Source organism: Microtus oregoni, unplaced genomic scaffold (genome assembly GCF_018167655.1).
Source record: "Microtus oregoni isolate MIOR12 unplaced genomic scaffold, Mior012 000070F_ref0000104, whole genome shotgun sequence".
Lineage (NCBI taxonomy): Eukaryota > Metazoa > Chordata > Mammalia > Rodentia > Cricetidae > Microtus > Microtus oregoni.
This window is the reverse complement of record NW_024543977.1, coordinates 907490-920862: the sequence shown is the minus strand read 5'-3', so window position 1 is coordinate 920862 and position 13373 is coordinate 907490.

Sequence of the window (13373 nt, the reverse complement as noted above, 5' to 3'; positions counted from 1 at the left end):
CAGCTTGAGATACAAAATCAAGATTCATCCCTAAGAGAAAGCAATAGCAAGTTTAGTGCAGAGCGGCTCAGCCTCAGTCAGTACAGATCCATGTAGTTGCCCTTCAGATATCCACAGGGGTCACTCCAGCCTTCCTGTGACACCAACCCCAGCATAGTCTCACATGTCTGTACAAAATGACAATGTATTTACATATGTCCTGTACACCTCCTCCCATACTTTATAAACCAGATGATTTATAATATTCAATGCAATAAAAATCTACATAAATAATTGTGTTTTTAGGGAATAATGAAAAGAAGTCTGCATATGTTAGTATATATATTTTTTCCATTCTTGGTTGCCTAAATAAGTGTCCGTGAGACCAGTGGAGCAGCTGGAGGGACAACTCCACAGGAAAATGAGTGATTGTACTTTAGATTTCTCATAACATTCTTGGGTTCTTTCCTCTGCCTTGTTCTGATTGGCTGGCTCTTCTCACACAGCAGGAGGATGTGTTGTTCCTAAGCAAAGACCAGTGCTACCGCTGCCCTGTTAACACATTGATGACTTCCCAGCCAACTTCTGTGCCTCACCAAAAGTCATCTAGATGGAAAGCCTTAGGTTGCTGTTGGTTTGTCCTTCTATTTATTTTCAATATTGCAGTTTTGGGTTCACAGCAAACCAAGAAGGACTATCCTTTGCCTACCCTGTCTTCTCCCACTATCTAGATCGTTCACCAAGATGGCTCTATCTTGTGATATAGCCATATGGTAGGCATATCTATAGTTCCAACTACTCGGGAGGCTGAGACAATCTTGAGTTCAAGACTAACTTGGGCTACATAAGATGGAGGCCAACTTGAGCAATTACCAAGATCATGGCTAGAAAGAGAAAGATAGACAGCAGGGAGGAGCAAAGGAAGGGGAAAGAAAAACAAAAAGAGTAAAAAAGAATGCAGTAAGAGAGAGAGTCATTACCACCCAAGTCCAAGTCCATTTCTTGGGTTTTCACAAACATAGAATACTATGACCTCATCATGACATGTATCATAAAGAATATACTAAGTACCCTAAAATGTATCAATTTTTTAAATTGGAAATCTTCTAATTCTATATATTTTTTCTGAGCCAGGAAAACCAGGAAGTGAGGGCAAGAGGGCAGTGCCAAGTAGTCCCTAGGGTGTATAATAAAACTAGCTGAGTGGAAGCAAGAAGGGGGCTCTGCTTCAGGTTCCTGCCTCAGGTTCTTGCACTGATGATGGGCTGTCACCTTCAAGGTGAACTAAATTCTGTCTTCCTTAGGTTGTTTCTGGTCATGATGTTGCTCACAACAATAGAAAACAAACAGAAGATGAATTAAACTCACAATACGGCAAGTTTAAACACAGGAGTAAATATGCAAACTCCAGGTACTAGAAAGCACTCCAATGTTTGCAGTACAGAAATAAACCAGCGTAGTTAACTGCAGGGGTAGTTTCCACTGAGCCCTGTGAGCGACTAAGTGAGGTCATGCTGAATTAATACCTGAAGAATAGTATTGGAGAGGTGTGTATAAATGTAAAAGTCACAACAAAAAGATTAGCTAGCGACCCAGAGGTATGGCACTTGGGAGGAAGAGGCAGGTGGATCTCTGTTGGTCTACAGAGTGAGTTCCAGGGCAAGCTCCAAGCTACACAAAGAAACCCTGTCTCAAAATAATAATAATAAATGATTAGCTAGCATGTTGTCATTAAAAGGCATGCTCAGTGTTAATTTCCTCAAGTTTTACACAATGGTAACTGAAAAATAATGCTATTACTCAGTATTTCAGAATCTTTTCTACTACTGTTTGTGGTTTCACCATTCCTATAAATTATAATTTCTTAATAGTGCCTACCCTTGCATGGATAACAGTGTGGTATTTATTATCCTGAACACTATAGAATATCTCAATCAAAGAAAAGAAAAAGTGACCCTAATTTCATTACCGAGAAATAAACCCTTTTCCATTTTAAATCAGTCCCTTTAAAGTATTTTTTTCACATCATAAAATATTATAAGCGACTCTTCTTGTATTTGACCAACCAAAAGTCTTAGGCTGCACAGAACCCTGTATTTACTTCAGCAAAGCTGGCGTCCTCCTCCGGAGACGTTCCAGTGTGCTGAAGTACAAAGCCCTCAGAATCAATAATCTCACCAAATTAAAACAAGAGAAAGCAGAGCAAGCCTCTCTCATCTTTGGCACGGCTCTTTACTTGATACTTTTGTTTGTGTACTCAATGTTCTGAAAAATGAATTTGGATAATGGCAGGTGAGGCTTATATAAGAGTTAATTTCAACATAATTTAAGAGCAAGCCTCAGCTTCTGGAATGCTATCAAAGACAATTTTAGTAACTCACAGAGAATTTTGAAAAACTAATAAGATGACATATGGAAGGCAATTATGAAGTCATTGTTAGAGATATCTGTAGCATTCTGCAGCCCAGCCCATGATTTTTTGCAAGATCACAGGCTCCATCCTAATTCACCATTATTTTGATCAAAGGTTAATATTCAGAAAATATTAGGAGTTCAAAAAACTTAATAATAAAATAACATTTTAAACAGGTATATGACCTGAATAGGTAGTTCTCATGGGAAGATATACAAATGACCAACAATGGGAAATGTTTAATAACATTAGCTATCAGGGAAATGTCAATTAAAACTATGAGATTTGACTTCAGTAAAAATAACTTCAATTAAAATTATTATTATTATTATTATTATTATTGCTACTGCTGCTGCTGTTGGTGAGAGTATAGAGAACAGAGAACTATAAACCCTGTTAGGAACGTGTATTAGTGCAGTCACGGTGGGCAATAACATGAAGGCTCCTCACAAAACTCACAGTCGGAAAGTGATAAGATCCGACATAGACATCGTGCCAAATGAAGGAAAAGCAGCAGACCAAAGAGCTGCGGACATGCCCGTGTGTGTTACAGCATTATCCTCGTGGCTGAAGTGTGGAATCAATGCCCGCCCATGAATGGATGGATGCAGAAAATGTGGTGTGTGTCCACAATGGAAATCTGGAGAGAAAGTGCAATCCTGCCCTCTGCAGTAGGATGGACAGATCGTGTCAAGTGAAACAAGCAAGCCACCCACAGAACGACAAACACCCTGTGAAGTTGACTGGAATACAGCACAGAAATCCCAGGAGTCTGGGGAAGGTCAATAGGGGAGGGTGGATTAGATTACTGCATGTCGTATGTGTTTGCTGAATATCACAATGAACTCTGTTAATAAGTACGATAGCCCATGAAAATGAAAATTAAATGTTTTAAACATATAAATATATTCCTCTGCAAGCTAGTTTTTGAAGTTAGAATAAAGATTGCTGTTCTTTGACCCGTGTTGTCCAATCACGATATAAATCCAATGACTCTAAAAGGTACAATAAAATTACAAATTTATTTCTCTCCCTGTACTTGGGGTTGTAAATCAAATAGCAGTTGGTGATCACTATTACATTCCATTCATTTACTAATATGTGTGCTCACCCAGATGTGCCACAGCTTGTGTGTAGCAAAGGAGTCTGCTTTCTCCCACCACTGCACAGGTCCCGAGGAAGGAGCCTCGGCACAATTTACCTGTTGAGCATCTCAAAAGCAAAAGTCACTATAAAGCAGCTTACCACAAAGGCTTCCCAAGCCCTTTCTTAGACGACAAGCATTGCTACAGCAATGATAAAAGAGTTTGCTATTTGCAAAATGCTATTAGAATTTTCTCTTCAATCAAAATACCACATCCTCGGTTTAGGGCAGTTGTCAAGAACAATCTACACAGTGAACGTGCCCAAAAGCAAGACAGTGAGAGCTGAATGGCTTCTACCTGTATTTTCTGGTTCGGGTGATGCGGCGAGAGGCAGAGTCTTTGAAGCAGACACCCACGCAAGATCAGAGGGTCCTGCTGTGTGACAAGGACAAATCCCTGCACACATTCTTCTGCCTTGCTGAGAAAGAGTCTGTGGTAGTGGAAGATTTTTATAAAGTTATCTCTCATATTTAAATAGAAATCAATGACAGATACCTAGCTAGTGTTCCGCCTGACTTGGTGTGGAAAACAGGCACAGTAGCCGTCCATCAGTGTGTTAGGGGCAGACGCTGAGCCCATTGCTAACCATGGAGAATCAATTCTATGTTTTTGTTCCTGGACTTTGCCAAGGTCGTAGAGCAATAACCTCTATGTCAGATTACTTGGCAAACATATGAACACAATGAGCCCCCAGCACGGCAACATGCCATCATCTTCATCATCTTCATCCATGGATTGCTTTCACCTGCTTTAATGTAAGTGGAAAAACGCCCAGGACTTGCTGGAGACCATAGTGCCGCTCCACCTACAGGTGTATTTTGAGGACCAAAATGTTGGGGATTTAACTATGACTGTTGGCATGATGTAAAAGTAAAGGTTGGAAAAGCAGAAGGTGGGGGAGGGAAAGAGGAGTGTGAACAGGGAGGGGGAGAGAGGAATCATTTAAGCAATGCCAGTGGTCTACAGTGTGTACCCAGGAAGCTATGCGCCTACAAAATGAGAACTTAACTGGTCTAAAATACCATTCCCGGGGACACACACACAGTCCAGTAGTTTCCAAATAACTCAATCAAAGTAACTTTCATCACCTGCTCCTTTGTGTAAGTATTGCTGTTAGAACACCACACACATAGACACACACACACACACCAGGCCGCCATTTAAATTCATCTTGGCAACTGAATGTCGTACTACTTCCTAAATAGTACTCAATGGAAAGAATTCTTCTGTATTTTAAAATTATTAGAAATATTTTTATCACAAACATGAATATTTATCAATATGATTAAGAGAGATATCCAGTGTCAACATGGGCCCTCACATGCATGCAGCCATGTTTACCCACACACATAAACATATATGCACACAACATGCACATGCATGTGCAAAAATAACTAACCAACATATTTACTGTATGTGAAGAGCAATTCTTTCAAAACTTACCAATGAATAGACATAAACAACTCTCAAAATATCAATCACGATACAGATTTCTCTAGCTAAAGAGCTTCAGTTACTAGTGATTACTCAAAACATACTCAGAGATCTTAATTAAATTATTTTCCTAAAATATTTTGGAAAAGAAGGTTGACTGTCATGTTTGCTATCTTTCCACTACTCTAATAAATTCCTGAGCTAATCAACTTCTCAGGAGGAAAGATTTATTTTGAACCACCGTTTCAAGGTTTTGGTTCCATGGTCACTTGGCCCTGTTGCTGCAGAGTGCATGGCAGCAACATGCGCCAGTGGAGGTCTGTTCCCTCATGGGACCACAAGGAGAGTGGCAGGAAGGTGCCAGCTCCCAGTACTCCCTTCAAGGGACTATTCCAAGTGACTAACTTTCTTCCACTAGGCCTACCTCCTCAAGACCATGCCTAAGGGTGGCAACCCCTAATATAAGCTTTACCTTCCCATAACCATCCCCAGCTAGGGAAATGCCTTCTCATAGACGTGGCTACAGACAAACCTGATGGAGGCAGTTCCTCAGCTGAGGTTCCCTCATGCTGGGTGACTTTAGCTTGTGTCAAATTGATAAAAGACTATCCAGCACAACTGACCTCTTTCAATCTATCACGCAAGCACATTACTGTTAAACTATAACCTTTCCTTTCTTTCTTGTCCCTAAGAATTTAGGTTAATATTCATATCACAACATGAAACATGGTCCAACTTTTAAAAGTCCTAAGTCTACAAAAATTTCAACCTTTAAAAAATTTTAATGTCTCTTTAAAATATCCCAAATCTCTTAACTGTAGGCTCCTATGAAATCCAAAATAAATAATATTCTTTTTTATTCCAAGAGAGAAGAGCCAGGGCACAGTTTTACACACACACACACACACGCACGCACGCACGCACACACACACACGCACACACACGCATACACATGCACACACATGCTCACACACACACACACAAACACACACACGTCTACATTTTCGGTAATATTTGTCCAATCCCAGTTAAAAGCCATCTCCATTCACAACCTAGTTTACCTAACCTAGGTAGATATGTCACAAAGCAAACCCTTCAGACTCCTAAGGCAGCCAGGAGTTAAAAGAGAAAAGATTTACTTTCCATAGCCATTTCAAAGGTTTCATGGTCACTTGGCCCAACTGCTTCAGGTCTAAGACCAAACATCATGGTACAGAGAATGGTACATAAGCAATTGTAGGTGGAAGTTTCATTCCTGCCGGCAACTCCCAAATAGACACAATGAGGCATATATTAATTATAAATGACTTGTTACTAATTAACTCTTATTTCTAAATAAACTCACATTTCTTATCTCCTCTTTGCCACATGGCTTGGTACCTTTTCTCAGCATGTCATAACCATCCTGCGTCAACCTGCATCTACTTGCTGCTTCTCTGACTCCACCCTCTTCTTCCTAGAATTTTCTTAGTTGGTTCTCCTGCCCAGTTTCTCCCGCCCAGCTATAGACCAGTCAGCTCTTTATCCACCAATGAGAGTAATACAAATTTACAGTATTTAAAGAGTTGTTCCACAGGAAGCAATGATGCTCCAAACACAGCAAGAAAAGAGGAGGTAGGCTGAAAGAGCCCCGTTAAGGGAATATCCCCAGTGACCTAACTTACTTCCACTAACCTTGCTTCTTCAAGTCCCACTACTTCCCAACATTACTATCACATATGAACCAAGCCTGCAACATACAGCTTTTGGAGAAGAGTTATTAGCAAGTAAAGACTAGAAGAAATGTAGTTTCCCCACACCCGCTGTGGGCTTGAGGCATTGAAAAGACTTTACAACAGCCCAAAACAATAGTGTCCTGTTTCTTATTCTTGTCTTTAAAAGACTTTTGTTTTCCTGCATGTATGTCTTTGAACCATGAGTATGACTGGTATCCATGGAGGTAAGAAGAGGGCACTAGGTGCTCTAGAACCAGAGCCAGGTGTGTTGTGAGTCACCATGTGGGTGCTGGGAACCGAATCCAGGTCCCTTGAAAGATCAGTAAGTACTCCTTATCATTATAGTCCCATCTCTCCAGTCCTATAGTGTTCTGCTTTAAAAAAAAATGCTGAATTTGGGACTGGAGAGATGGCTCAATGGTTAAGAGCTCTGGCTGCTCTTCCAGAGGTCCTGAGTTCAATTCCCAGCAACCACATGGTGACTCGCAATCACCTGTAATGAGATCTGGTGCCCTCCCTCTTCTGGCCTGCAGGTATACATGTAGACCACTCATACATAAAATATAAGCAAAAAAAATTAAATGCTGAATTTTTTCACTTATTTTGGTATGTGGATGCGAGTGTGAATGCACACATGCCATGGTGCACATACATGTGCAGGTCAGAGGGCAACTTGTGGTTTTCTCCTCCTCCTGTATGGGTCCCAGGGAATCAGACTCAGATCCCCAAGGAGGTACCTTTACCTTATGGACCATCTCTTCAGTCACTAGCCCTATGACCTCTTTCCTGACTAGGAAGTCTTTGGGGGAAGAAAAGAATAAACAGTCCCATGCTTTTTCTCACCAAGGCCGCATGGGATAAATCCGGACTAGCTGAACATAGCGGACAATGAGGAATACTGAGAACTCAAGAACAATTGCAGTGGGTTTTTGATCCTACTGCACGTACTGGCTTTGTGGGAGCCTAGGCAGTTTGAATGCTCACCTTACGAGACCTGGATAGAGGTGGGCAGTCCTTGGGCTTCCCACAGGTCAGGGAACCCTGATTGCTCTTCGAGCAGATGAGGGGGGAGGACTTGATCGGGGGAGGGGGAGGGAAATGGGAAGCGGTTGTGGGGACGAGGCAGAAATCCTTAATAAATAAATAAATTTAAAAAAAAAAAGAATAAACAGTCCCTTGAGACAGCCTCAGGGGAGTCATGAACCGGAGACAGCATAGAACAGTCTGAAGCTGAAAGGGATGTGTTAATCACATGTAGAGGACCCTAGAAAGGCCAGAGGCATAGCAAAGGGAGTACAGACCAAGGAAGATGTGAAAATAAGATAAGGGTGCTGATGGGATTGATGGTGTGCGCAAGAACGGCAGCTGAAGCATGACGCCTCCCGGACGCCCGCATTAGCAAAGGGGCTGTGACTTCTGGCGTGAACAGGTTCCTTTTCTGCGTGGGTTGGTTCTTGCAGCGGAGACTCAGGTCTGGAACCCGGGCAGTAGACTGGGCAAGATCCCTGGGCCCTCTCGCTTGTTTTGCTCGCCCTGCTCCTCGCCCCATGTTTCTCCAGAGACCAATCTTGTCTGGGGTAACACATTCTTTCCCAATGCATCTAATACCAACCAAGATTCAAATAATAAAATCCATCCTTAACTGAGCGTTTAAAGAGCCGTGGTTCCCTTGTGGACTGAATATACGATGACACCGTGTGGGGCAGCTGTGAGGAGAAAACGAAGGCAACAGCGTGAGTAAAGTCTAGTGCTTCCCAAATCCAGATAGCAGCAAATTTTCTAAGAAACTTAAACACTGCCCAGGTCCTGCCTGAAATCTACTGAGTAAAAGCAAAAAGACAGAACAAGACAGGGAATTTGTATTTTACTACAATCATCAGCTTCCCTTTCCTCCCTTACTGACATTTGAACAAAGAACAAAAGTTGGGGTATAGTTTACAAGACATCAGCAAATCTTGTTCGGGGCTTTTGAAAAATAGGCTAAGATCTTCACGTCCCATCACGTGAGTTCAGGCTCCGGTGCAGAATCTTTACAGAGACTGGGAAGCTAAGGGTGGAGCACCCACGTGACTCTGAAGCACCCGGCGTCTGAGTGGCGTCTCAGGTGGTGTTTTCTAAACTCAGAAATCTAAAGAATTCTGGGGCACTCCTTAAACCCTCTTTAAGCCAATCAAAATGCACTCTTAGGGAGGGGCCTGGGAATCTAAATTTAACAAGTCCTCCCAGGTGACTTTTACGACAAAGCAAATTAGGAAACGTGGCTTGAAGTCAGCAATGGCCCAGGTTTACTGAGCACACCTGCCCTGTGTGGTGCTGAAGGACTTTCATGGGGATGTCTTCATTTTCTAACAGCCAGCCCACTATTGGCTCCTCTTCAATTCACAGGGGAACCACCCTTCTTCAGCCAATTAAGGTTGGATTTTACTATTTGAATCTCCGACTAATCTCATTTCCATATCCGAGGTTTCTTGAATGAGATATTAAGATCTCTATCACCTTGAGATTAAGCACTGGCTTACAATTGAATTTTACAAAGGGCTCTATAGACTTCAATGCATAAAAGAGACACCCCGTGCCTCTAGGTACTTCTAAGGAATCAATGGCTCCTTCTGCTCTTTGTCCAGTGCACTTGGCAGTGTAAGAGTCTGCCTTGATTTTGGAGATTTGAGACAGAAGTTGGCTGCAGAACCTGCTATTGAGAGCAAAGATCTTTTGAATAACACTGAGAATCCGAGTCCTGCAGAAACCGAACCAGGAAAAGGAAAACAGAACGATCATCTGTTTGGGCTGGCCTGCAAGCCTGGGAGCTGGCTAGGCAGAGAATTTCAGCTGCTGAGAAAAAGGTAATGGATATTTCCAGTTTCCTGTCCCGCCCTCCTCCCGCATTCTTATCTGCAAGCTCACCGGTCTTTGGAGACTCAGAGTTTCCAGTTTACTGAAGGCCCGCACTCAGCTTTCCCTTTCTCATTCCTCTTACACTTGCCGGGACTTTACAGTTTGCACATCTTACACTTTCATGTCTGTGATTATTCAGTAACGCAAAGCAAACTCTTCCAAAGTATGTTTCATTCGTCTCCACCCAGGGACAATCAGGACAAATGGTGTTTGAGTCCCCTCTTATCAACAGTACCCTGACGCCGTCAACGTGGAGAAGCTTTGTTTCGCTCTGTAATTCAGAATCCTCCTCCAGAAACTTAAAAGAAAGATTTATTTTTCAAGACAGTGTTTCTCTGTGTAGCCATGGCTGTTCTGGAACTCACTCTGTAGACCACGCTGGCCTCAAACTCACAGAGATCCACCTGCCTCTGCCTCCTGAGTGCTAGGATTAAAGGCGTGTGTCACCATTGCCCGGCAAGAGAGATTTTTAAAGTTCCCTTTTTTTTCCCTAAAGTTTTTGACCGTGAGATGGCTCAAGAGGTAAATGTGATGTGATTGGAATTTGGGGGAGTCCGTCAGATTTACTAGTTACAAGGGGCTTTGGGGCCCCTTTTGAGGTTTTTAGTCTCACTAATAAAAGAATTTAAGAGTGAACTAAAGGGAAGCTTGAAGATGTTCTAGTAGGGTTTAAATGAAAATCTCCAGGGTGGAAAAGCTGTAAATCTCAGCAGCTCCTGGGAGGAAGAAGATGTCAGGAAGACAAAAGGCCACAATCCACTTGAGCTAGACACAGAAGTCACAGGTATGAGCAGCCACCTGAGGAGGAGGAAGAGAGCTTAGGAAGTAAAGAAAGCCAAAAGTGTTAGGGAAAGCATGCTTCGAAAAGAAATAGACTAAAGGTTATGATTTCCTGTGTAATTCAGAAAAGTGGGCAGAATTACAGGGCTCCAGGGCTTCAGCTCTCTGAGTGACTACCCTGCGTGTAGAGAAGTTCCAGGGGAAAAGTACATTATCTAATTAAAGGGATATTTATCCCTCATAGCCCTTTAGTGTGGCCTAAGGCGAACCCTCCTTCCTGACTGATGGTCTCTTGGCCAGGTGATGGACTGGCCTATTTGAATCAACTCTTTATGTTTTGGGTAGCTGTTAGGTCTCCACTAAGACCAGAGTACTAGTTTTCCCTAATGGGTTCCGGAGACCCTGCTCAAAGCTGCGTCAGCCTCTGTCCTATTTCACACTCTCTTAACGCTCAGCTTTCTGAAGCTTTTTCTTTACACAATGCAGCAATTCTTTCTTCTTTGTTTTTCCATGTTTAGCCTGGAATCCAGAGTACTGAGCACGCGAGACACAGTGCTCTGCCACTGGGCTACATCTCCACAGATAATCTCAAACAGTAAACCAAATCCTCTATTCCTTTACTCTGGCTTCAATTGCTTAAAACTGCTTTCTTATAATAGTTTTCTTATAATAGTTCCAGACATCATACGAAGTCTGATTGGGTCCCTTCCCACATCTCTGGCCCCATTTAATTGCTCACTGCGTAAATATTTTTTGAATGAGTCAACAGCATTTTTCTGTGATTAGAGAGATGGCTCAGTAGTTAGGAGCACAAAGTGTTTTTGAAGAGGATGTGAGTTCAGTTCCTAGCACTCACATAAGGCAGCCTCAGACCCATGGGAGTCCAGGTCCAGGGGAACCCAATGTCCAGTGTCCCCTGCTGACCTCTGCATTTACATGTAGATCAGACACATATGCACACACACACACACACACACACACACACACACACACATAATTAAAAATAAAAATTAAAGCCTGGTGGTGGCAGCACATGCCTTTAATCCCAGCACTTGACAGGCAGATCTCGGAGTTCGAGGCCAGACTGGTCTACAGAGTAGATTCCAGTACAGTCACTGGTACACAGAGAGACCCTGTTTTTAAAACAAAGTTAATTAATTAATTAACATTTTTTTTCTTAAATTTTGTAACTTATAAAAACATTGCAAAACTATTGTACTAGCACACAACATGAATTCCAGGAAGTCATCTGGTGGCAACTAATGGGTAAATGCCATTGGGAAACACATCTGTGGTCGGTCATTAGCTCTGCTTTGTCAATGATGACAAGCTAAACTCCTCCCCCTCGACATCTCAGAGGCAATTTGCAGAACCCATACTTTCATTTCTGGTTGTCTGACAGTTAATAAGGCAAAGCTCAAGTAATATTGTACTAGGAATCAGCTGGGGCTGTTGTGGGGTGGCAGGTTTGACTGAGAGTGGAAGGCCATATCAGCCCAGCAATGCTGGTTTGAATGGGAAGTCCAGGAACCTAGTAGCTGCTCAGTCTGACACAGTTGAGTGTCCCAGCTGCTCTGCTGAGATCCCAGAGAAGGAATGGATGTACTGATGAGACAAAGGACAAGCCCCTCCTGCTTCCACTGTCCTCTATAGGCTTCCATTAGATTAAATGTGTGCCTTCTAGCCTCAAGGTCTAGATTAGAGGTACGCGTCATCCAGCCCCAAAATCCTGGCCAAAGGCTTGTTCCTTCTTGCCTCAAGCTCCAGATCACAAGTGTGCCTCCATTTCTGCATTAGAGGTCATTCCAGATATATGAAGTTGACAACTAGGAATCGCCATCATAGCTATCCCTAAATTTACTAACACCCAGCCAACTAACAACAATCACTCAAAACCCTAGGAAGGGAAGTGCCGTTGTTGGTGTGGTCTATGACAGGTTGACAAACAGTAAGCAGATGGTGATGGGCAGGTTTAGTAGTGCGTTGGCTTCATCCCAGGAATCCTCAAGCTCTCACATTTGGATGAATGGCTGGGAAATAAAGACTTCAGACAAAACCCACGATTCTACCTCAGCAAATCCACTGAAAAGCAACATAGATGGTTACTTCAACTTATATTTAGAGACGTAAATGAGTCCAGGTAAAAATATATAATTACTTTGAAAAAGACTGTTTTCAAGATTATGATTCACTTAATTGCTCCCGTCTTAACCAAGGTTTATTTAGAGCAGCGAGGCCCATGAGTGTTCTTGGTGCAGGGAAGTGGGTTCTTCAAGTCATGCTTCAAGACTTAGACTGCGCCCTAACTAAACTAGGCCACGGGCATGTTTCGTGATTCATTTCCATTGTGTTCTTCAAACTAATCTATTTATCCTGAAAGTCCATTCTCAATTCACTCTCAAAGGCAATGGGAAAGAAAAGTCATTTTTCCAGGCATTTTTAATTTAGACTGGAAAGAAACCCAGGGGCTTAAAATGCTTAATGCAATTAGAAAAAATCATTTAATTCCTTATCTCCAAAATATAATCTCCTACAATAGACTTGAATGACTCAAGTGCACGGAATCGGCAAACACGCGCAGACTAAAGAACAAATTGACATTAATGAGTTTTGCTATATCAGCTGAGAATCACAAGGGCTTCTCATGCTGTGATCAGCCCAGGAAATACAGATGAGCCAGCGTGCCAGGAACAAATCCAAAGGAAAATTTAGTTATCAGACTCTGATACACTTAGAAATGGCTTGTTTCCTATTTGGAGTCTTCTGACTTGGGGTTAGAGCGACAGCTAGAGCTAAGAGTGCTTCTTGCGATTGCAGAGGACCAGGGTTACACCACCAGCACCCAGCCATGTTGCTCTAACTCCAGATAACCCAATAATCTCTCTGACCTTGAAAGCACCTGACGTGATCACACACACACACACACACACACACACACACGCACACACTCACATACATAAAAATAAGTCTTTTGCAAAAATCTCCTAATGTAAAAGTAAACCTTACCATTAT